General features: G+C 49.8%; 8 non-coding genes across 8 annotated transcripts; all 8 read left to right on the top strand.

Annotated features, from left to right (window-relative positions):
* Positions 1-2,042: 2,042 nt before the first annotated feature.
* trnam-cau (transfer RNA methionine (anticodon CAU)) lies at positions 2,043-2,115 on the top strand. Its single transcript has one exon. It is a non-coding gene; the product is annotated as a tRNA-Met (tRNA).
* Positions 2,116-5,031: 2,916 nt separating this feature from the next.
* trnam-cau (transfer RNA methionine (anticodon CAU)) lies at positions 5,032-5,104 on the top strand. Its single transcript has one exon. It is a non-coding gene; the product is annotated as a tRNA-Met (tRNA).
* A 2,916-nt stretch (positions 5,105-8,020) lies between these two features.
* On the top strand, positions 8,021-8,093 carry trnam-cau (transfer RNA methionine (anticodon CAU)). The gene has a single exon. It is a non-coding gene; the product is annotated as a tRNA-Met (tRNA).
* Positions 8,094-11,009: 2,916 nt separating this feature from the next.
* trnam-cau (transfer RNA methionine (anticodon CAU)) lies at positions 11,010-11,082 on the top strand. Its single transcript has one exon. It is a non-coding gene; the product is annotated as a tRNA-Met (tRNA).
* Positions 11,083-13,998: 2,916 nt separating this feature from the next.
* trnam-cau (transfer RNA methionine (anticodon CAU)) lies at positions 13,999-14,071 on the top strand. Its single transcript has one exon. It is a non-coding gene; the product is annotated as a tRNA-Met (tRNA).
* Positions 14,072-16,982: 2,911 nt separating this feature from the next.
* Positions 16,983-17,055, top strand: trnam-cau (transfer RNA methionine (anticodon CAU)). The gene has a single exon. It is a non-coding gene; the product is annotated as a tRNA-Met (tRNA).
* Positions 17,056-19,966: 2,911 nt separating this feature from the next.
* Positions 19,967-20,039, top strand: trnam-cau (transfer RNA methionine (anticodon CAU)). The gene has a single exon. It is a non-coding gene; the product is annotated as a tRNA-Met (tRNA).
* Positions 20,040-22,955: 2,916 nt separating this feature from the next.
* trnam-cau (transfer RNA methionine (anticodon CAU)) lies at positions 22,956-23,028 on the top strand. Its single transcript has one exon. It is a non-coding gene; the product is annotated as a tRNA-Met (tRNA).
* Positions 23,029-24,801: the final 1,773 nt, after the last annotated feature.

The following is a 24,801-nucleotide window of genomic DNA, read 5'->3' as shown; positions in this document are numbered from 1 at the left end:
AAAAAAACTGGACGCACACCCCAGGTAAGCATCAACTCTTGCTGGAGGACCATCAACTAGCTGAAAGGCGCACTTTGGTCTGCCTGAAACCTGCTGCTCGTTCTTTGTGAGAGCTTCCGGCTCCTGTTTACCCCCCTTACTGATGGTTCTTTAGGATTTTAGAAAGGACAAATTGCACAGGCACAGGGTTGGGCGGAACCATAAACTTCTTTATTAAGACCCCCCTAACACCCTGATACAAAGACCTCGAAACGAATGTAAAGGACGCCACACGACACCTTGCTTGCTTAGACCGATTTAAATCCCTCCACCATTTAACCTCGGCTCGGCTCGGCTCGGCTCCCACCCAAACACACAAGTCACCACCACTTTTAAGACGCACCTTTTCCGAAAACCCACAAGCAAAAGCCCACACTTCTGCCCCAAACCCACTCAATTCAAAACCCCAAACCCTCCCAGGATTTCTTTGTCACACTTAAAATTGCTTTCAACTCTCAGCCCCAAATACCCCTCACATTTGGCTGATAACTTACAATCCTCCATGAGGTGAGAATTTGTAGGTCCACGAGCCAGGTTGACTCTTCCTGACCCTCCTTCTTGACTGCAGTGCCAAACTCTTCGATCTTGTCCTTTTCATGATGATCCTTATCGAAATATCATAAACACATCACCTGGAGCCATCCTGCTGGATGGTGAGCGCTTAGCACCTTTTAATCTCTTTCGTCAGTTACCTGCCTGGTCCAGACAGATCCACTTATGTTGATGTTATTTCCATGACCGAGAACAATAAACTCCACCAGGGTGAGGTATTCCAGGCTCCAGAGCTGATATACGTGAAAAGGTTTCTCTCCTGCCTCGACAGGAGTGAATGCTGTGGCCTGGGGCCGGTTAGTTGTAAGAATGGCCTCCCTAATTACTTAATTGTGTTACATGACGGCAGTTATGCTGTGTCACTGTTATGATAATGTCCCAAATTCCAGTCCTTTGACACTATCAGTTCTGTTGTGATGTTGGAATGTTTGAAATTGATCCATCGGAATGCAGCCTGCGTCTGTGTGCTTTGTGTAAGGTTTTGGCTCTCATTCACAGTACTATTGTCCGTGAGGGTTGGGGTTCCTTCCCCATACTCCATAAAGTCCAGTTTTAAAGTCCAGTCGGGGGGCGGGGGGCGGGAGGTGGGGGTGGGGAGGAGGAATTCCGATCCCAATTCTTCCAGTGCAAAGAGTCGTCCACGACTTGAGTTTCGCTCGCTGGCACGTTCCGAGGTCCAGGACTACGTGCTGTGGGATGCAGTAAAGCTTGGGGCAGCCGCTCCAAAGGCTCCATGGAGAAAGACCACTGTGTAAGGGGGTCCTCCCGCCATAGTTTACCGAGTGGCCGGCACCCGTGTAAGACCCCCTCGGGCTGTATGCGCCAACACTATTTTTGCTGCGTTTTGCAAATGTCCATTGCATAGAAAAGGGTTGCAAATTTTTATGGAATATTATATATTCTGGGGGAGCAAAGACGAACCCCTGCTGGCCAGCAGATGAAACTGCGGAAGTGAAACAGTCGCGTGCAGGCAGTTTGCAGACAGGAAACGAGGGATCCCGTGCCTTGGCGGCAACACGTTGAGCAGCCATCGACTTGTCAAGTTAAGAGCGCTACCTTCAGCTAATTGCTGCTTACTACACGCTTACTCTAAAAAAGCACATACTCCTTCAAGTGTGAATTTAAGCAGCGGCCAAAGGATGATTTTGCTCTGCTTTCCTCTACAGTCCTGCGCCGCAGCAGCTGAGCTACGGAAGGGAAGTGACAAAAGTGCTGGCTGATGGTTTGCCGCTCAGGCCTTGGCCTAGCCATTGCTGCCGCTGTGCTGTGGGACTGTGAACGGCCAGCTGCTCTCCACAGCCTGGGCCAATGCTGTAATGGATAAGACGTCTGTCTAGGGATGGGAAGCTGATAGCTTTGACTCCTGGCTGGCTGAGAGTTTTGTGTCGACTTTGTCCTGCGGCTTGGGAACACTTTGCAACTTGGTCTACTTGGGCGTGCTGCATGGCAGTGCCTTCTTAGCGCAGTAGGCAGCGCGTCAGTCTCATAATCTGAAGGTCCTGAGTTCGATCCTCAGAGAAGGCAGTGTGCCCACTGTGCTTTCTTTTGCCATCACTCACTTGACCTTTCCGCTCTCGTTGCGTGCCAAAATCCAGCCGCTTTGCTTGCTGCAGTGCTGCAAAGCATTTGACAGCCTCCAGCACTGGAGATGGGAGCGCAAGGCAAGACGTTGTCAGCTGCTTGCCACAAGTGCTGAATGTGAAGATTGGAGCCCAGGAAAAAGCAGAATGGAGAATGCAGGCATCGATCCCGCTACCTCTCACATGCTAAGCGAGCGCTCTACCATTTGAGCTAATTCCCCAGCTTGGCTAAGACTGCTGAGCCCAGATTCTTTCACAACAGCCCCATAGCAGCTGTCTCCAAGTTGCTCCTTGAGCTGCAGGGAAATGCGGCTTGGGCTTGGGCTTGGCTCACTGCCTGAACGCAGTCAGTGCTTTGCTTCAATCAGCAGGTCCCTCCAGCAGCAGCAAGTTAGCAGCGGCAGGACCGGCCAGCTCCAATAACCATGAAAGAAGCCCAGAAGAGCCCCAGCTGGCGCAAGGAAAAGCTGGTGAGCGGAAACTAGCAGCCGCCACGAGTGTGAGGGAGCAGTCGAGAGCCCTGTCTGACTGACACAAGACTTCTTTTGCTTTCCAGTGAGTGCTGAGGTTTTGCCTGCCATGCTGCTCAAACTGGACGCACCCCTCGAACTGTATCGTTAATGTTCTCAATTGCTGTAAATGTAAAACTGTAATTGACATGACAATTGTGAAACGGAAGGGTTGGGAAGAAACTCATGACAGTATTGAAGGAAACTGATCTCCCTTGCAATGTTTGTATTTTTTGGTGCTGTTTGGAAACTGTTTGGCAATGTAATTTTTACAGATATTTATGAATAAAGTATATTTTGGAAATAAAAAAAAAAACTGGACGCACACCCCAGGTAAGCATCAACTCTTGCTGGAGGACCATCAACTAGCTGAAAGGCGCACTTTGGTCTGCCTGAAACCTGCTGCTCGTTCTTTGTGAGAGCTTCCGGCTCCTGTTTACCCCCCTTACTGATGGTTCTTTAGGATTTTAGAAAGGACAAATTGCACAGGCACAGGGTTGGGCGGAACCATAAACTTCTTTATTAAGACCCCCCTAACACCCTGATACAAAGACCTCGAAACGAATGTAAAGGACGCCACACGACACCTTGCTTGCTTAGACCGATTTAAATCCCTCCACCATTTAACCTCGGCTCGGCTCGGCTCGGCTCCCACCCAAACACACAAGTCACCACCACTTTTAAGACGCACCTTTTCCGAAAACCCACAAGCAAAAGCCCACACTTCTGCCCCAAACTCACTCAATTCAAAACCCCAAACCCTCCCAGGATTTCTTTGTCACACTTAAAATTGCTTTCAACTCTCAGCCCCAAATACCCCTCACATTTGGCTGATAACTTACAATCCTCCATGAGGTGAGAATTTGTAGGTCCACGAGCCAGGTTGACTCTTCCTGACCCTCCTTCTTGACTGCAGTGCCAAACTCTTCGATCTTGTCCTTTTCATGATGATCCTTATCGAAATATCATAAACACATCACCTGGAGCCATCCTGCTGGATGGTGAGCGCTTAGCACCTTTTAATCTCTTTCGTCAGTTACCTGCCTGGTCCAGACAGATCCACTTATGTTGATGTTATTTCCATGACCGAGAACAATAAACTCCACCAGGGTGAGGTATTCCAGGCTCCAGAGCTGATATACGTGAAAAGGTTTCTCTCCTGCCTCGACAGGAGTGAATGCTGTGGCCTGGGGCCGGTTAGTTGTAAGAATGGCCTCCCTAATTACTTAATTGTGTTACATGACGGCAGTTATGCTGTGTCACTGTTATGATAATGTCCCAAATTCCAGTCCTTTGACACTATCAGTTCTGTTGTGATGTTGGAATGTTTGAAATTGATCCATCGGAATGCAGCCTGCGTCTGTGTGCTTTGTGTAAGGTTTTGGCTCTCATTCACAGTACTATTGTCCGTGAGGGTTGGGGTTCCTTCCCCATACTCCATAAAGTCCAGTTTTAAAGTCCAGTCGGGGGGCGGGGGGCGGGAGGTGGGGGTGGGGAGGAGGAATTCCGATCCCAATTCTTCCAGTGCAAAGAGTCGTCCACGACTTGAGTTTCGCTCGCTGGCACGTTCCGAGGTCCAGGACTACGTGCTGTGGGATGCAGTAAAGCTTGGGGCAGCCGCTCCAAAGGCTCCATGGAGAAAGACCACTGTGTAAGGGGGTCCTCCCGCCATAGTTTACCGAGTGGCCGGCACCCGTGTAAGACCCCCTCGGGCTGTATGCGCCAACACTATTTTTGCTGCGTTTTGCAAATGTCCATTGCATAGAAAAGGGTTGCAAATTTTTATGGAATATTATATATTCTGGGGGAGCAAAGACGAACCCCTGCTGGCCAGCAGATGAAACTGCGGAAGTGAAACAGTCGCGTGCAGGCAGTTTGCAGACAGGAAACGAGGGATCCCGTGCCTTGGCGGCAACACGTTGAGCAGCCATCGACTTGTCAAGTTAAGAGCGCTACCTTCAGCTAATTGCTGCTTACTACACGCTTACTCTAAAAAAGCACATACTCCTTCAAGTGTGAATTTAAGCAGCGGCCAAAGGATGATTTTGCTCTGCTTTCCTCTACAGTCCTGCGCCGCAGCAGCTGAGCTACGGAAGGGAAGTGACAAAAGTGCTGGCTGATGGTTTGCCGCTCAGGCCTTGGCCTAGCCATTGCTGCCGCTGTGCTGTGGGACTGTGAACGGCCAGCTGCTCTCCACAGCCTGGGCCAATGCTGTAATGGATAAGACGTCTGTCTAGGGATGGGAAGCTGATAGCTTTGACTCCTGGCTGGCTGAGAGTTTTGTGTCGACTTTGTCCTGCGGCTTGGGAACACTTTGCAACTTGGTCTACTTGGGCGTGCTGCATGGCAGTGCCTTCTTAGCGCAGTAGGCAGCGCGTCAGTCTCATAATCTGAAGGTCCTGAGTTCGATCCTCAGAGAAGGCAGTGTGCCCACTGTGCTTTCTTTTGCCATCACTCACTTGACCTTTCCGCTCTCGTTGCGTGCCAAAATCCAGCCGCTTTGCTTGCTGCAGTGCTGCAAAGCATTTGACAGCCTCCAGCACTGGAGATGGGAGCGCAAGGCAAGACGTTGTCAGCTGCTTGCCACAAGTGCTGAATGTGAAGATTGGAGCCCAGGAAAAAGCAGAATGGAGAATGCAGGCATCGATCCCGCTACCTCTCACATGCTAAGCGAGCGCTCTACCATTTGAGCTAATTCCCCAGCTTGGCTAAGACTGCTGAGCCCAGATTCTTTCACAACAGCCCCATAGCAGCTGTCTCCAAGTTGCTCCTTGAGCTGCAGGGAAATGCGGCTTGGGCTTGGGCTTGGCTCACTGCCTGAACGCAGTCAGTGCTTTGCTTCAATCAGCAGGTCCCTCCAGCAGCAGCAAGTTAGCAGCGGCAGGACCGGCCAGCTCCAATAACCATGAAAGAAGCCCAGAAGAGCCCCAGCTGGCGCAAGGAAAAGCTGGTGAGCGGAAACTAGCAGCCGCCACGAGTGTGAGGGAGCAGTCGAGAGCCCTGTCTGACTGACACAAGACTTCTTTTGCTTTCCAGTGAGTGCTGAGGTTTTGCCTGCCATGCTGCTCAAACTGGACGCACCCCTCGAACTGTATCGTTAATGTTCTCAATTGCTGTAAATGTAAAACTGTAATTGACATGACAATTGTGAAACGGAAGGGTTGGGAAGAAACTCATGACAGTATTGAAGGAAACTGATCTCCCTTGCAATGTTTGTATTTTTTGGTGCTGTTTGGAAACTGTTTGGCAATGTAATTTTTACAGATATTTATGAATAAAGTATATTTTGGAAATAAAAAAAAAAACTGGACGCACACCCCAGGTAAGCATCAACTCTTGCTGGAGGACCATCAACTAGCTGAAAGGCGCACTTTGGTCTGCCTGAAACCTGCTGCTCGTTCTTTGTGAGAGCTTCCGGCTCCTGTTTACCCCCCTTACTGATGGTTCTTTAGGATTTTAGAAAGGACAAATTGCACAGGCACAGGGTTGGGCGGAACCATAAACTTCTTTATTAAGACCCCCCTAACACCCTGATACAAAGACCTCGAAACGAATGTAAAGGACGCCACACGACACCTTGCTTGCTTAGACCGATTTAAATCCCTCCACCATTTAACCTCGGCTCGGCTCGGCTCGGCTCCCACCCAAACACACAAGTCACCACCACTTTTAAGACGCACCTTTTCCGAAAACCCACAAGCAAAAGCCCACACTTCTGCCCCAAACTCACTCAATTCAAAACCCCAAACCCTCCCAGGATTTCTTTGTCACACTTAAAATTGCTTTCAACTCTCAGCCCCAAATACCCCTCACATTTGGCTGATAACTTACAATCCTCCATGAGGTGAGAATTTGTAGGTCCACGAGCCAGGTTGACTCTTCCTGACCCTCCTTCTTGACTGCAGTGCCAAACTCTTCGATCTTGTCCTTTTCATGATGATCCTTATCGAAATATCATAAACACATCACCTGGAGCCATCCTGCTGGATGGTGAGCGCTTAGCACCTTTTAATCTCTTTCGTCAGTTACCTGCCTGGTCCAGACAGATCCACTTATGTTGATGTTATTTCCATGACCGAGAACAATAAACTCCACCAGGGTGAGGTATTCCAGGCTCCAGAGCTGATATACGTGAAAAGGTTTCTCTCCTGCCTCGACAGGAGTGAATGCTGTGGCCTGGGGCCGGTTAGTTGTAAGAATGGCCTCCCTAATTACTTAATTGTGTTACATGACGGCAGTTATGCTGTGTCACTGTTATGATAATGTCCCAAATTCCAGTCCTTTGACACTATCAGTTCTGTTGTGATGTTGGAATGTTTGAAATTGATCCATCGGAATGCAGCCTGCGTCTGTGTGCTTTGTGTAAGGTTTTGGCTCTCATTCACAGTACTATTGTCCGTGAGGGTTGGGGTTCCTTCCCCATACTCCATAAAGTCCAGTTTTAAAGTCCAGTCGGGGGGCGGGGGGCGGGAGGTGGGGGTGGGGAGGAGGAATTCCGATCCCAATTCTTCCAGTGCAAAGAGTCGTCCACGACTTGAGTTTCGCTCGCTGGCACGTTCCGAGGTCCAGGACTACGTGCTGTGGGATGCAGTAAAGCTTGGGGCAGCCGCTCCAAAGGCTCCATGGAGAAAGACCACTGTGTAAGGGGGTCCTCCCGCCATAGTTTACCGAGTGGCCGGCACCCGTGTAAGACCCCCTCGGGCTGTATGCGCCAACACTATTTTTGCTGCGTTTTGCAAATGTCCATTGCATAGAAAAGGGTTGCAAATTTTTATGGAATATTATATATTCTGGGGGAGCAAAGACGAACCCCTGCTGGCCAGCAGATGAAACTGCGGAAGTGAAACAGTCGCGTGCAGGCAGTTTGCAGACAGGAAACGAGGGATCCCGTGCCTTGGCGGCAACACGTTGAGCAGCCATCGACTTGTCAAGTTAAGAGCGCTACCTTCAGCTAATTGCTGCTTACTACACGCTTACTCTAAAAAAGCACATACTCCTTCAAGTGTGAATTTAAGCAGCGGCCAAAGGATGATTTTGCTCTGCTTTCCTCTACAGTCCTGCGCCGCAGCAGCTGAGCTACGGAAGGGAAGTGACAAAAGTGCTGGCTGATGGTTTGCCGCTCAGGCCTTGGCCTAGCCATTGCTGCCGCTGTGCTGTGGGACTGTGAACGGCCAGCTGCTCTCCACAGCCTGGGCCAATGCTGTAATGGATAAGACGTCTGTCTAGGGATGGGAAGCTGATAGCTTTGACTCCTGGCTGGCTGAGAGTTTTGTGTCGACTTTGTCCTGCGGCTTGGGAACACTTTGCAACTTGGTCTACTTGGGCGTGCTGCATGGCAGTGCCTTCTTAGCGCAGTAGGCAGCGCGTCAGTCTCATAATCTGAAGGTCCTGAGTTCGATCCTCAGAGAAGGCAGTGTGCCCACTGTGCTTTCTTTTGCCATCACTCACTTGACCTTTCCGCTCTCGTTGCGTGCCAAAATCCAGCCGCTTTGCTTGCTGCAGTGCTGCAAAGCATTTGACAGCCTCCAGCACTGGAGATGGGAGCGCAAGGCAAGACGTTGTCAGCTGCTTGCCACAAGTGCTGAATGTGAAGATTGGAGCCCAGGAAAAAGCAGAATGGAGAATGCAGGCATCGATCCCGCTACCTCTCACATGCTAAGCGAGCGCTCTACCATTTGAGCTAATTCCCCAGCTTGGCTAAGACTGCTGAGCCCAGATTCTTTCACAACAGCCCCATAGCAGCTGTCTCCAAGTTGCTCCTTGAGCTGCAGGGAAATGCGGCTTGGGCTTGGGCTTGGCTCACTGCCTGAACGCAGTCAGTGCTTTGCTTCAATCAGCAGGTCCCTCCAGCAGCAGCAAGTTAGCAGCGGCAGGACCGGCCAGCTCCAATAACCATGAAAGAAGCCCAGAAGAGCCCCAGCTGGCGCAAGGAAAAGCTGGTGAGCGGAAACTAGCAGCCGCCACGAGTGTGAGGGAGCAGTCGAGAGCCCTGTCTGACTGACACAAGACTTCTTTTGCTTTCCAGTGAGTGCTGAGGTTTTGCCTGCCATGCTGCTCAAACTGGACGCACCCCTCGAACTGTATCGTTAATGTTCTCAATTGCTGTAAATGTAAAACTGTAATTGACATGACAATTGTGAAACGGAAGGGTTGGGAAGAAACTCATGACAGTATTGAAGGAAACTGATCTCCCTTGCAATGTTTGTATTTTTTGGTGCTGTTTGGAAACTGTTTGGCAATGTAATTTTTACAGATATTTATGAATAAAGTATATTTTGGAAATAAAAAAAAAAACTGGACGCACACCCCAGGTAAGCATCAACTCTTGCTGGAGGACCATCAACTAGCTGAAAGGCGCACTTTGGTCTGCCTGAAACCTGCTGCTCGTTCTTTGTGAGAGCTTCCGGCTCCTGTTTACCCCCCTTACTGATGGTTCTTTAGGATTTTAGAAAGGACAAATTGCACAGGCACAGGGTTGGGCGGAACCATAAACTTCTTTATTAAGACCCCCCTAACACCCTGATACAAAGACCTCGAAACGAATGTAAAGGACGCCACACGACACCTTGCTTGCTTAGACCGATTTAAATCCCTCCACCATTTAACCTCGGCTCGGCTCGGCTCGGCTCCCACCCAAACACACAAGTCACCACCACTTTTAAGACGCACCTTTTCCGAAAACCCACAAGCAAAAGCCCACACTTCTGCCCCAAACTCACTCAATTCAAAACCCCAAACCCTCCCAGGATTTCTTTGTCACACTTAAAATTGCTTTCAACTCTCAGCCCCAAATACCCCTCACATTTGGCTGATAACTTACAATCCTCCATGAGGTGAGAATTTGTAGGTCCACGAGCCAGGTTGACTCTTCCTGACCCTCCTTCTTGACTGCAGTGCCAAACTCTTCGATCTTGTCCTTTTCATGATGATCCTTATCGAAATATCATAAACACATCACCTGGAGCCATCCTGCTGGATGGTGAGCGCTTAGCACCTTTTAATCTCTTTCGTCAGTTACCTGCCTGGTCCAGACAGATCCACTTATGTTGATGTTATTTCCATGACCGAGAACAATAAACTCCACCAGGGTGAGGTATTCCAGGCTCCAGAGCTGATATACGTGAAAAGGTTTCTCTCCTGCCTCGACAGGAGTGAATGCTGTGGCCTGGGGCCGGTTAGTTGTAAGAATGGCCTCCCTAATTACTTAATTGTGTTACATGACGGCAGTTATGCTGTGTCACTGTTATGATAATGTCCCAAATTCCAGTCCTTTGACACTATCAGTTCTGTTGTGATGTTGGAATGTTTGAAATTGATCCATCGGAATGCAGCCTGCGTCTGTGTGCTTTGTGTAAGGTTTTGGCTCTCATTCACAGTACTATTGTCCGTGAGGGTTGGGGTTCCTTCCCCATACTCCATAAAGTCCAGTTTTAAAGTCCAGTCGGGGGGCGGGGGGCGGGAGGTGGGGGTGGGGAGGAGGAATTCCGATCCCAATTCTTCCAGTGCAAAGAGTCGTCCACGACTTGAGTTTCGCTCGCTGGCACATTCCGAGGTCCAGGACTACGTGCTGTGGGATGCAGTAAAGCTTGGGGCAGCCGCTCCAAAGGCTCCATGGAGAAAGACCACTGTGTAAGGGGGTCCTCCCGCCATAGTTTACCGAGTGGCCGGCACCCGTGTAAGACCCCCTCGGGCTGTATGCGCCAACACTATTTTTGCTGCGTTTTGCAAATGTACATTGCATAGAAAAGGGTTGCAAATTTTTATGGAATATTATATATTCTGGGGGAGCAAAGACGAACCCCTGCTGGCCAGCAGATGAAACTGCGGAAGTGAAACAGTCGCGTGCAGGCAGTTTGCAGACAGGAAACGAGGGATCCCGTGCCTTGGCGGCAACACGTTGAGCAGCCATCGACTTGTCAAGTTAAGAGCGCTACCTTCAGCTAATTGCTGCTTACTACACGCTTACTCTAAAAAAGCACATACTCCTTCAAGTGTGAATTTAAGCAGCGGCCAAAGGATGATTTTGCTCTGCTTTCCTCTACAGTCCTGCGCCGCAGCAGCTGAGCTACGGAAGGGAAGTGACAAAAGTGCTGGCTGATGGTTTGCCGCTCAGGCCTTGGCCTAGCTATTGCTGCCGCTGTGCTGTGGGACTGTGAACGGCCAGCTGCTCTCCACAGCCTGGGCCAATGCTGTAATGGATAAGACGTCTGTCTAGGGATGGGAAGCTGATAGCTTTGACTCCTGGCTGGCTGACAGTTTTGTGTCGACTTTGTCCTGCGGCTTGGGAACACTTTGCAACTTGGTCTACTTGGGCGTGCTGCATGGCAGTGCCTTCTTAGCGCAGTAGGCAGCGCGTCAGTCTCATAATCTGAAGGTCCTGAGTTCGATCCTCAGAGAAGGCAGTGTGCCCACTGTGCTTTCTTTTGCCATCACTCACTTGACCTTTCCGCTCTCGTTGCGTGCCAAAATCCAGCCGCTTTGCTTGCTGCAGTGCTGCAAAGCATTTGACAGCCTCCAGCACTGGAGATGGGAGCGCAAGGCAAGACGTTGTCAGCTGGTTGCCACAAGCGCTGAATGTGAAGATTGGAGCCCAGGAAAAAGCAGAATGGAGAATGCAGGCATCGATCCCACTACCTCTCACATGCTAAGCAAGCGCTCTACCATTTGAGCTAATTCCCCAGCTTGGCTAAGACTGCTGAGCCCAGATTCTTTCACAACAGCCCCATAGCAGCTGTCTCCAAGTTGCTCCTTGAGCTGCAGGGAAATGCGGCTTGGGCTTGGGCTTGGCTCGCTGCCTGAACGCAGTCAGTGCTTTGCTTCAATCAGCAGGTCCCTCCAGCAGCAGCAAGTTAGCAGCGGCAGGACCGGCCAGCTCCAATAACCATGAAAGAAGCCCAGAAGAGCCCCAGCTGGCGCAAGGAAAAGCTGGTGAGCGGAAACTAGCAGCCGCCACGAGTGTGAGGGAGCAGTCGAGAGCCCTGTCTGACTGACACAAGACTTCTTTTGCTTTCCAGTGAGTGCTGAGGTTTTGCCTGCCATGCTGCTCAAACTGGACGCACCCCTCGAACTGTATCGTTAATGTTCTCAATTGCTGTAAATGTAAAACTGTAATTGACATGACAATTGTGAAACGGAAGGGTTGGGAAGAAACTCATGACAGTATTGAAGGAAACTGATCTCCCTTGCAATGTTTGTATTTTTTGGTGCTGTTTGGAAACTGTTTGGCAATGTAATTTTTACAGATATTTATGAATAAAGTATATTTTGGAAATAAAAAAAAAAACTGGACGCACACCCCAGGTAAGCATCAACTCTTGCTGGAGGACCATCAACTAGCTGAAAGGCGCACTTTGGTCTGCCTGAAACCTGCTGCTCGTTCTTTGTGAGAGCTTCCGGCTCCTGTTTACCCCCCTTACTGATGGTTCTTTAGGATTTTAGAAAGGACAAATTGCACAGGCACAGGGTTGGGCGGAACCATAAACTTCTTTATTAAGACCCCCCTAACACCCTGATACAAAGACCTCGAAACGAATGTAAAGGACGCCACACGACACCTTGCTTGCTTAGACCGATTTAAATCCCTCCACCATTTAACCTCGGCTCGGCTCGGCTCGGCTCCCACCCAAACACACAAGTCACCACCACTTTTAAGACGCACCTTTTCCGAAAACCCACAAGCAAAAGCCCACACTTCTGCCCCAAACTCACTCAATTCAAAACCCCAAACCCTCCCAGGATTTCTTTGTCACACTTAAAATTGCTTTCAACTCTCAGCCCCAAATACCCCTCACATTTGGCTGATAACTTACAATCCTCCATGAGGTGAGAATTTGTAGGTCCACGAGCCAGGTTGACTCTTCCTGACCCTCCTTCTTGACTGCAGTGCCAAACTCTTCGATCTTGTCCTTTTCATGATGATCCTTATCGAAATATCATAAACACATCACCTGGAGCCATCCTGCTGGATGGTGAGCGCTTAGCACCTTTTAATCTCTTTCGTCAGTTACCTGCCTGGTCCAGACAGATCCACTTATGTTGATGTTATTTCCATGACCGAGAACAATAAACTCCACCAGGGTGAGGTATTCCAGGCTCCAGAGCTGATATACGTGAAAAGGTTTCTCTCCTGCCTCGACAGGAGTGAATGCTGTGGCCTGGGGCCGGTTAGTTGTAAGAATGGCCTCCCTAATTACTTAATTGTGTTACATGACGGCAGTTATGCTGTGTCACTGTTATGATAATGTCCCAAATTCCAGTCCTTTGACACTATCAGTTCTGTTGTGATGTTGGAATGTTTGAAATTGATCCATCGGAATGCAGCCTGCGTCTGTGTGCTTTGTGTAAGGTTTTGGCTCTCATTCACAGTACTATTGTCCGTGAGGGTTGGGGTTCCTTCCCCATACTCCATAAAGTCCAGTTTTAAAGTCCAGTCGGGGGGCGGGGGGCGGGAGGTGGGGGTGGGGAGGAGGAATTCCGATCCCAATTCTTCCAGTGCAAAGAGTCGTCCACGACTTGAGTTTCGCTCGCTGGCACGTTCCGAGGTCCAGGACTACGTGCTGTGGGATGCAGTAAAGCTTGGGGCAGCCGCTCCAAAGGCTCCATGGAGAAAGACCACTGTGTAAGGGGGTCCTCCCGCCATAGTTTACCGAGTGGCCGGCACCCGTGTAAGACCCCCTCGGGCTGTATGCGCCAACACTATTTTTGCTGCGTTTTGCAAATGTCCATTGCATAGAAAAGGGTTGCAAATTTTTATGGAATATTATATATTCTGGGGGAGCAAAGACGAACCCCTGCTGGCCAGCAGATGAAACTGCGGAAGTGAAACAGTCGCGTGCAGGCAGTTTGCAGACAGGAAACGAGGGATCCCGTGCCTTGGCGGCAACACGTTGAGCAGCCATCGACTTGTCAAGTTAAGAGCGCTACCTTCAGCTAATTGCTGCTTACTACACGCTTACTCTAAAAAAGCACATACTCCTTCAAGTGTGAATTTAAGCAGCGGCCAAAGGATGATTTTGCTCTGCTTTCCTCTACAGTCCTGCGCCGCAGCAGCTGAGCTACGGAAGGGAAGTGACAAAAGTGCTGGCTGATGGTTTGCCGCTCAGGCCTTGGCCTAGCCATTGCTGCCGCTGTGCTGTGGGACTGTGAACGGCCAGCTGCTCTCCACAGCCTGGGCCAATGCTGTAATGGATAAGACGTCTGTCTAGGGATGGGAAGCTGATAGCTTTGACTCCTGGCTGGCTGAGAGTTTTGTGTCGACTTTGTCCTGCGGCTTGGGAACACTTTGCAACTTGGTCTACTTGGGCGTGCTGCATGGCAGTGCCTTCTTAGCGCAGTAGGCAGCGCGTCAGTCTCATAATCTGAAGGTCCTGAGTTCGATCCTCAGAGAAGGCAGTGTGCCCACTGTGCTTTCTTTTGCCATCACTCACTTGACCTTTCCGCTCTCGTTGCGTGCCAAAATCCAGCCGCTTTGCTTGCTGCAGTGCTGCAAAGCATTTGACAGCCTCCAGCACTGGAGATGGGAGCGCAAGGCAAGACGTTGTCAGCTGCTTGCCACAAGTGCTGAATGTGAAGATTGGAGCCCAGGAAAAAGCAGAATGGAGAATGCAGGCATCGATCCCGCTACCTCTCACATGCTAAGCGAGCGCTCTACCATTTGAGCTAATTCCCCAGCTTGGCTAAGACTGCTGAGCCCAGATTCTTTCACAACAGCCCCATAGCAGCTGTCTCCAAGTTGCTCCTTGAGCTGCAGGGAAATGCGGCTTGGGCTTGGGCTTGGCTCACTGCCTGAACGCAGTCAGTGCTTTGCTTCAATCAGCAGGTCCCTCCAGCAGCAGCAAGTTAGCAGCGGCAGGACCGGCCAGCTCCAATAACCATGAAAGAAGCCCAGAAGAGCCCCAGCTGGCGCAAGGAAAAGCTGGTGAGCGGAAACTAGCAGCCGCCACGAGTGTGAGGGAGCAGTCGAGAGCCCTGTCTGACTGACACAAGACTTCTTTTGCTTTCCAGTGAGTGCTGAGGTTTTGCCTGCCATGCTGCTCAAACTGGACGCACCCCTCGAACTGTATCGTTAATGTTCTCAATTGCTGTAAATGTAAAACTGTAATTGACATGACAATTGTGAAACGGAAGGGTTGGGAAGAAACTCATGACAGTATTGAAGGAAACTGATCTCCCTTGCAATGTTTGTATTTTTTGGTGCTGTTTGGAAACTGTTTGGCAATGTAATTTTTACAGATATTTATGAATAAAGTATATTTTGGAAATAAAAAAAAAAACTGGACGCACACCCCAGGTAAGCATCAACTCTTGCTGGAGGACCATCAACTAGCTGAAAGGCGCACTTTGGTCTGCCTGAAACCTGCTGCTCGTTCTTTGTGAGAGCTTCCGGCTCCTGTTTACCCCCCTTACTGATGGTTCTTTAGGATTTTAGAAAGGACAAATTGCACAGGCACAGGGTTGGGCGGAACCATAAACTTCTTTATTAAGACCCCCCTAACACCCTGATACAAAGACCTCGAAACGAATGTAAAGGACGCCACACGACACCTTGCTTGCTTAGACCGATTTAAATCCCTCCACCATTTAACCTCGGCTCGGCTCGGCTCCCACCCAAACACACAAGTCACCACCACTTTTAAGACGCACCTTTTCCGAAAACCCACAAGCAAAAGCCCACACTTCTGCCCCAAACTCACTCAATTCAAAACCCCAAACCCTCCCAGGATTTCTTTGTCACACTTAAAATTGCTTTCAACTCTCAGCCCCAAATACCCCTCACATTTGGCTGATAACTTACAATCCTCCATGAGGTGAGAATTTGTAGGTCCACGAGCCAGGTTGACTCTTCCTGACCCTCCTTCTTGACTGCAGTGCCAAACTCTTCGATCTTGTCCTTTTCATGATGATCCTTATCGAAATATCATAAACACATCACCTGGAGCCATCCTGCTGGATGGTGAGCGCTTAGCACCTTTTAATCTCTTTCGTCAGTTACCTGCCTGGTCCAGACAGATCCACTTATGTTGATGTTATTTCCATGACCGAGAACAATAAACTCCACCAGGGTGAGGTATTCCAGGCTCCAGAGCTGATATACGTGAAAAGGTTTCTCTCCTGCCTCGACAGGAGTGAATGCTGTGGCCTGGGGCCGGTTAGTTGTAAGAATGGCCTCCCTAATTACTTAATTGTGTTACATGACGGCAGTTATGCTGTGTCACTGTTATGATAATGTCCCAAATTCCAGTCCTTTGACACTATCAGTTCTGTTGTGATGTTGGAATGTTTGAAATTGATCCATCGGAATGCAGCCTGCGTCTGTGTGCTTTGTGTAAGGTTTTGGCTCTCATTCACAGTACTATTGTCCGTGAGGGTTGGGGTTCCTTCCCCATACTCCATAAAGTCCAGTTTTAAAGTCCAGTCGGGGGGTGGGGGGCGGGAGGTGGGGGTGGGGAGGAGGAATTCCGATCCCAATTCTTCCAGTGCAAAGAGTCGTCCACGACTTGAGTTTCGCTCGCTGGCACATTCCGAGGTCCAGGACTACGTGCTGTGGGATGCAGTAAAGCTTGGGGCAGCCGCTCCAAAGGCTCCATGGAGAAAGACCACTGTGTAAGGGGGTCCTCCCGCCATAGTTTACCGAGTGGCCGGCACCCGTGTAAGACCCCCTCGGGCTGTATGCGCCAACACTATTTTTGCTGCGTTTTGCAAATGTACATTGCATAGAAAAGGGTTGCAAATTTTTATGGAATATTATATATTCTGGGGGAGCAAAGACGAACCCCTGCTGGCCAGCAGATGAAACTGCGGAAGTGAAACAGTCGCGTGCAGGCAGTTTGCAGACAGGAAACGAGGGATCCCGTGCCTTGGCGGCAACACGTTGAGCAGCCATCGACTTGTCAAGTTAAGAGCGCTACCTTCAGCTAATTGCTGCTTACTACACGCTTACTCTAAAAAAGCACATACTCCTTCAAGTGTGAATTTAAGCAGCGGCCAAAGGATGATTTTGCTCTGCTTTCCTCTACAGTCCTGCGCCGCAGCAGCTGAGCTACGGAAGGGAAGTGACAAAAGTGCTGGCTGATGGTTTGCCGCTCAGGCCTTGGCCTAGCTATTGCTGCCGCTGTGCTGTGGGACTGTGAACGGCCAGCTGCTCTCCACAGCCTGGGCCAATGCTGTAATGGATAAGACGTCTGTCTAGGGATGGGAAGCTGATAGCTTTGACTCCTGGCTGGCTGACAGTTTTGTGTCGACTTTGTCCTGCGGCTTGGGAACACTTTGCAACTTGGTCTACTTGGGCGTGCTGCATGGCAGTGCCTTCTTAGCGCAGTAGGCAGCGCGTCAGTCTCATAATCTGAAGGTCCTGAGTTCGATCCTCAGAGAAGGCAGTGTGCCCACTGTGCTTTCTTTTGCCATCACTCACTTGACCTTTCCGCTCTCGTTGCGTGCCAAAATCCAGCCGCTTTGCTTGCTGCAGTGCTGCAAAGCATTTGACAGCCTCCAGCACTGGAGATGGGAGCGCAAGGCAAGACGTTGTCAGCTGGTTGCCACAAGCGCTGAATGTGAAGATTGGAGCCCAGGAAAAAGCAGAATGGAGAATGCAGGCATCGATCCCACTACCTCTCACATGCTAAGCAAGCGCTCTACCATTTGAGCTAATTCCCCAGCTTGGCTAAGACTGCTGAGCCCAGATTCTTTCACAACAGCCCCATAGCAGCTGTCTCCAAGTTGCTCCTTGAGCTGCAGGGAAATGCGGCTTGGGCTTGGGCTTGGCTCACTGCCTGAACGCAGTCAGTGCTTTGCTTCAATCAGCAGGTCCCTCCAGCAGCAGCAAGTTAGCAGCGGCAGGACCGGCCAGCTCCAATAACCATGAAAGAAGCCCAGAAGAGCCCCAGCTGGCGCAAGGAAAAGCTGGTGAGCGGAAACTAGCAGCCGCCACGAGTGTGAGGGAGCAGTCGAGAGCCCTGTCTGACTGACACAAGACTTCTTTTGCTTTCCAGTGAGTGCTGAGGTTTTGCCTGCCATGCTGCTCAAACTGGACGCACCCCTCGAACTGTATCGTTAATGTTCTCAATTGCTGTAAATGTAAAACTGTAATTGACATGACAATTGTGAAACGGAAGGGTTGGGAAGAAACTCATGACAGTATTGAAGGAAACTGATCTCCCTTGCAATGTTTGTATTTTTTGGTGCTGTTTGGAAACTGTTTGGCAATGTAATTTTTACAGATATTTATGAATAAAGTATATTTTGGAAATAAAAAAAAAAACTGGACGCACACCCCAGGTAAGCATCAACTCTTGCTGGAGGACCATCAACTAGCTGAAAGGCGCACTTTGGTCTGCCTGAAACCTGCTGCTCGTTCTTTGTGAGAGCTTCCGGCTCCTGTTTACCCCCCTTACTGATGGTTCTTTAGGATTTTAGAAAGGACAAATTGCACAGGCACAGGGTTGGGCGGAACCATAAACTTCTTTATTAAGACCCCCCTAACACCCTGATACAAAGACCTCGAAACGAATGTAAAGGACGCCACACGACACCTTGCTTGCTTAGACCGATTTAAATCCCTCCACCATTTAACCTCGGCTCGGCTCGGCTCCCACCCAAACACACAAGTCACCACCACTTTTAAGACGCACCTTTTCCGAAAACCCACAAGCAAAAGCCCACACTTCTGCCCCAAACTCACTCAATTCAAAACCCCAAACCCTCCCAGGATTTCTTTGTCACACTTAAAATTGCTTTCAACTCTCAGCCCCAAATACCCCTCACATTTGGCTGATAACTTACAATCCTCCATGAGGTGAGAATTTGTAGGTCCACGAGCCAGGTTGACTCTTCCTGACCCTCCTTCTTGACTGCAGTGCCAAACTCTTCGATCTTGTCCTTTTCATGATGATCCTTATCGAAATATCATAAACACATCACCTGGAGCCATCCTGCTGGATGGTGAGCGCTTAGCACCTTTTAATCTCTTTCGTCAGTTACCTGCCTGGTCCAGACAGATCCACTTATGTTGATGTTATTTCCATGACCGAGAACAATAAACTCCACCAGGGTGAGGTATTCCAGGCTCCAGAGCTGATATACGTGAAAAGGTTTCTCTCCTGCCTCGACAGGAGTGAATGCTGTGGCCTGGGGCCGGTTAGTTGTAAGAATGGCCTCCCTAATTACTTAATTGTGTTACATGACGGCAGTTATGCTGTGTCACTGTTATGATAATGTCCCAAATTCCAGTCCTTTGACACTATCAGTTCTGTTGTGATGTTGGAATGTTTGAAATTGATCCATCGGAATGCAGCCTGCGTCTGTGTGCTTTGTGTAAGGTTTTGGCTCTCATTCACAGTACTATTGTCCGTGAGGGTTGGGGTTCCTTCCCCATACTCCATAAAGTCCAGTTTTAAAGTCCAGTCGGGGGGTGGGGGGCGGGAGGTGGGGGTGGGGAGGAGGAATTCCGATCCCAATTCTTCCAGTGCAAAGAGTCGTCCACGACTTGAGTTTCGCTCGCTGGCACATTCCGAGGTCCAGGACTACGTGCTGTGGGATGCAGTAAAGCTTGGGGCAGCCGCTCCAAAGGCTCCATGGAGAAAGACCACTGTGTAAGGGGGTCCTCCCGCCATAGTTTACCGAGTGGCCGGCACCCGTGTAAGACCCCCTCGGGCTGTATGCGCCAACACTATTTTTGCTGCGTTTTGCAAATGTACATTGCATAGAAAAGGGTTGCAAATTTTTATGGAATATTATATATTCTGGGGGAGCAAAGACGAACCCCTGCTGGCCAGCAGATGAAACTGCGGAAGTGAAACAGTCGCGTGCAGGCAGTTTGCAGACAGGAAACGAGGGATCCCGTGCCTTGGCGGCAACACGTTGAGCAGCCATCGACTTGTCAAGTTAAGAGCGCTACCTTCAGCTAATTGCTGCTTACTACACGCTTACTCTAAAAAAGCACATACTCCTTCAAGTGTGAATTTAAGCAGCGGCCAAAGGATGATTTTGCTCTGCTTTCCTCTACAGTCCTGCGCCGCAGCAGCTGAGCTACGGAAGGGAAGTGACAAAAGTGCTGGCTGATGGTTTGCCGCTCAGGCCTTGGCCTAGCTATTGCTGCCGCTGTGCTGTGGGACTGTGAACGGCCAGCTGCTCTCCACAGCCTGGGCCAATGCTGTAATGGATAAGACGTCTGTCTAGGGATGGGAAGCTGATAGCTTTGACTCCTGGCTGGCTGACAGTTTTGTGTCGACTTTGTCCTGCGGCTTGGGAACACTTTGCAACTTGGTCTACTTGGGCGTGCTGCATGGCAGTGCCTTCTTAGCGCAGTAGGCAGCGCGTCAGTCTCATAATCTGAAGGTCCTGAGTTCGATCCTCAGAGAAGGCAGTGTGCCCACTGTGCTTTCTTTTGCCATCACTCACTTGACCTTTCCGCTCTCGTTGCGTGCCAAAATCCAGCCGCTTTGCTTGCTGCAGTGCTGCAAAGCATTTGACAGCCTCCAGCACTGGAGATGGGAGCGCAAGGCAAGACGTTGTCAGCTGGTTGCCACAAGCGCTGAATGTGAAGATTGGAGCCCAGGAAAAAGCAGAATGGAGAATGCAGGCATCGATCCCACTACCTCTCACATGCTAAGCAAGCGCTCTACCATTTGAGCTAATTCCCCAGCTTGGCTAAGACTGCTGAGCCCAGATTCTTTCACAACAGCCCCATAGCAGCTGTCTCCAAGTTGCTCCTTGAGCTGCAGGGAAATGCGGCTTGGGCTTGGGCTTGGCTCACTGCCTGAACGCAGTCAGTGCTTTGCTTCAATCAGCAGGTCCCTCCAGCAGCAGCAAGTTAGCAGCGGCAGGACCGGCCAGCTCCAATAACCATGAAAGAAGCCCAGAAGAGCCCCAGCTGGCGCAAGGAAAAGCTGGTGAGCGGAAACTAGCAGCCGCCACGAGTGTGAGGGAGCAGTCGAGAGCCCTGTCTGACTGACACAAGACTTCTTTTGCTTTCCAGTGAGTGCTGAGGTTTTGCCTGCCATGCTGCTCAAACTGGACGCACCCCTCGAACTGTATCGTTAATGTTCTCAATTGCTGTAAATGTAAAACTGTAATTGACATGACAATTGTGAAACGGAAGGGTTGGGAAGAAACTCATGACAGTATTGAAGGAAACTGATCTCCCTTGCAATGTTTGTATTTTTTGGTGCTGTTTGGAAACTGTTTGGCAATGTAATTTTTACAGATATTTATGAATAAAGTATATTTTGGAAATAAAAAAAAAAACTGGACGCACACCCCAGGTAAGCATCAACTCTTGCTGGAGGACCATCAACTAGCTGAAAGGCGCACTTTGGTCTGCCTGAAACCTGCTGCTCGTTCTTTGTGAGAGCTTCCGGCTCCTGTTTACCCCCCTTACTGATGGTTCTTTAGGATTTTAGAAAGGACAAATTGCACAGGCACAGGGTTGGGCGGAACCATAAACTTCTTTATTAAGACCCCCCTAACACCCTGATACAAAGACCTCGAAACGAATGTAAAGGACGCCACACGACACCTTGCTTGCTTAGACCGATTTAAATCCCTCCACCATTTAACCTCGGCTCGGCTCGGCTCGGCTCCCACCCAAACACACAAGTCACCACCACTTTTAAGACGCACCTTTTCCGAAAACCCACAAGCAAAAGCCCACACTTCTGCCCCAAACTCACTCAATTCAAAACCCCAAACCCTCCCAGGATTTCTTTGTCACACTTAAAATTGCTTTCAACTCTCAGCCCCAAATACCCCTCACATTTGGCTGATAACTTACAATCCTCCATGAGGTGAGAATTTGTAGGTCCACGAGCCAGGTTGACTCTTCCTGACCCTCCTTCTTGACTGCAGTGCCAAACTCTTCGATCTTGTCCTTTTCATGATGATCCTTATCGAAATATCATAAACACATCACCTGGAGCCATCCTGCTGGATGGTGAGCGCTTAGCACCTTTTAATCTCTTTCGTCAGTTACCTGCCTGGTCCAGACAGATCCACTTATGTTGATGTTATTTCCATGACCGAGAACAATAAACTCCACCAGGGTGAGGTATTCCAGGCTCCAGAGCTGATATACGTGAAAAGGTTTCTCTCCTGCCTCGACAGGAGTGAATGCTGTGGCCTGGGGCCGGTTAGTTGTAAGAATGGCCTCCCTAATTACTTAATTGTGTTACATGACGGCAGTTATGCTGTGTCACTGTTATGATAATGTCCCAAATTCCAGTCCTTTGACACTATCAGTTCTGTTGTGATGTTGGAATGTTTGAAATTGATCCATCGGAATGCAGCCTGCGTCTGTGTGCTTTGTGTAAGGTTTTGGCTCTCATTCACAGTACTATTGTCCGTGAGGGTTGGGGTTCCTTCCCCATACTCCATAAAGTCCAGTTTTAAAGTCCAGTCGGGGGGTGGGGGGCGGGAGGTGGGGGTGGGGAGGAGGAATTCCGATCCCAATTCTTCCAGTGCAAAGAGTCGTCCACGACTTGAGTTTCGCTCGCTGGCACATTCCGAGGTCCAGGACTACGTGCTGTGGGATGCAGTAAAGCTTGGGGCAGCCGCTCCAAAGGCTCCATGGAGAAAGACCACTGTGTAAGGGGGTCCTCCCGCCATAGTTTACCGAGTGGCCGGCACCCGTGTAAGACCCCCTCGGGCTGTATGCGCCAACACTATTTTTGCTGCGTTTTGCAAATGTACATTGCATAGAAAAGGGTTGCAAATTTTTATGGAATATTATATATTCTGGGGGAGCAAAGACGAACCCCTGCTGGCCAGCAGATGAAACTGCGGAAGTGAAACAGTCGCGTGCAGGCAGTTTGCAGACAGGAAACGAGGGATCCCGTGCCTTGGCGGCAACACGTTGAGCAGCCATCGACTTGTCAAGTTAAGAGCGCTACCTTCAGCTAATTGCTGCTTACTACACGCTTACTCTAAAAAAGCACATACTCCTTCAAGTGTGAATTTAAGCAGCGGCCAAAGGATGATTTTGCTCTGCTTTCCTCTACAGTCCTGCGCCGCAGCAGCTGAGCTACGGAAGGGAAGTGACAAAAGTGCTGGCTGATGGTTTGCCGCTCAGGCCTTGGCCTAGCTATTGCTGCCGCTGTGCTGTGGGACTGTGAACGGCCAGCTGCTCTCCACAGCCTGGGCCAATGCTGTAATGGATAAGACGTCTGTCTAGGGATGGGAAGCTGATAGCTTTGACTCCTGGCTGGCTGACAGTTTTGTGTCGACTTTGTCCTGCGGCTTGGGAACACTTTGCAACTTGGTCTACTTGGGCGTGCTGCATGGCAGTGCCTTCTTAGCGCAGTAGGCAGCGCGTCAGTCTCATAATCTGAAGGTCCTGAGTTCGATCCTCAGAGAAGGCAGTGTGCCCACTGTGCTTTCTTTTGCCATCACTCACTTGACCTTTCCGCTCTCGTTGCGTGCCAAAATCCAGCCGCTTTGCTTGCTGCAGTGCTGCAAAGCATTTGACAGCCTCCAGCACTGGAGATGGGAGCGCAAGGCAAGACGTTGTCAGCTGGTTGCCACAAGCGCTGAATGTGAAGATTGGAGCCCAGGAAAAAGCAGAATGGAGAATGCAGGCATCGATCCCACTACCTCTCACATGCTAAGCAAGCGCTCTACCATTTGAGCTAATTCCCCAGCTTGGCTAAGACTGCTGAGCCCAGATTCTTTCACAACAGCCCCATAGCAGCTGTCTCCAAGTTGCTCCTTGAGCTGCAGGGAAATGCGGCTTGGGCTTGGGCTTGGCTCACTGCCTGAACGCAGTCAGTGCTTTGCTTCAATCAGCAGGTCCCTCCAGCAGCAGCAAGTTAGCAGCGGCAGGACCGGCCAGCTCCAATAACCATGAAAGAAGCCCAGAAGAGCCCCAGCTGGCGCAAGGAAAAGCTGGTGAGCGGAAACTAGCAGCCGCCACGAGTGTGAGGGAGCAGTCGAGAGCCCTGTCTGACTGACACAAGACTTCTTTTGCTTTCCAGTGAGTGCTGAGGTTTTGCCTGCCATGCTGCTCAAACTGGACGCACCCCTCGAACTGTATCGTTAATGTTCTCAATTGCTGTAAATGTAAAACTGTAATTGACATGACAATTGTGAAACGGAAGGGTTGGGAAGAAACTCATGACAGTATTGAAGGAAACTGATCTCCCTTGCAATGTTTGTATTTTTTGGTGCTGTTTGGAAACTGTTTGGCAATGTAATTTTTACAGATATTTATGAATAAAGTATATTTTGGAAATAAAAAAAAAAACTGGACGCACACCCCAGGTAAGCATCAACTCTTGCTGGAGGACCATCAACTAGCTGAAAGGCGCACTTTGGTCTGCCTGAAACCTGCTGCTCGTTCTTTGTGAGAGCTTCCGGCTCCTGTTTACCCCCCTTACTGATGGTTCTTTAGGATTTTAGAAAGGACAAATTGCACAGGCACAGGGTTGGGCGGAACCATAAACTTCTTTATTAAGACCCCCCTAACACCCTGATACAAAGACCTCGAAACGAATGTAAAGGACGCCACACGACACCTTGCTTGCTTAGACCGATTTAAATCCCTCCACCATTTAACCTCGGCTCGGCTCGGCTCCCACCCAAACACACAAGTCACCACCACTTTTAAGACGCACCTTTTCCGAAAACCCACAAGCAAAAGCCCACACTTCTGCCCCAAACTCACTCAATTCAAAACCCCAAACCCTCCCAGGATTTCTTTGTCACACTTAAAATTGCTTTCAACTCTCAGCCCCAAATACCCCTCACATTTGGCTGATAACTTACAATCCTCCATGAGGTGAGAATTTGTAGGTCCACGAGCCAGGTTGACTCTTCCTGACCCTCCTTCTTGACTGCAGTGCCAAACTCTTCGATCTTGTCCTTTTCATGATGATCCTTATCGAAATATCATAAACACATCACCTGGAGCCATCCTGCTGGATGGTGAGCGCTTAGCACCTTTTAATCTCTTTCGTCAGTTACCTGCCTGGTCCAGACAGATCCACTTATGTTGATGTTATTTCCATGACCGAGAACAATAAACTCCACCAGGGTGAGGTATTCCAGGCTCCAGAGCTGATATACGTGAAAAGGTTTCTCTCCTGCCTCGACAGGAGTGAATGCTGTGGCCTGGGGCCGGTTAGTTGTAAGAATGG

The sequence above is a fragment of the Heterodontus francisci genome, chromosome 5 (assembly GCF_036365525.1).
Source record: "Heterodontus francisci isolate sHetFra1 chromosome 5, sHetFra1.hap1, whole genome shotgun sequence".
NCBI lineage: Eukaryota > Metazoa > Chordata > Chondrichthyes > Heterodontiformes > Heterodontidae > Heterodontus > Heterodontus francisci.
This window is presented reverse-complemented; position numbering and strand designations above follow the sequence as displayed.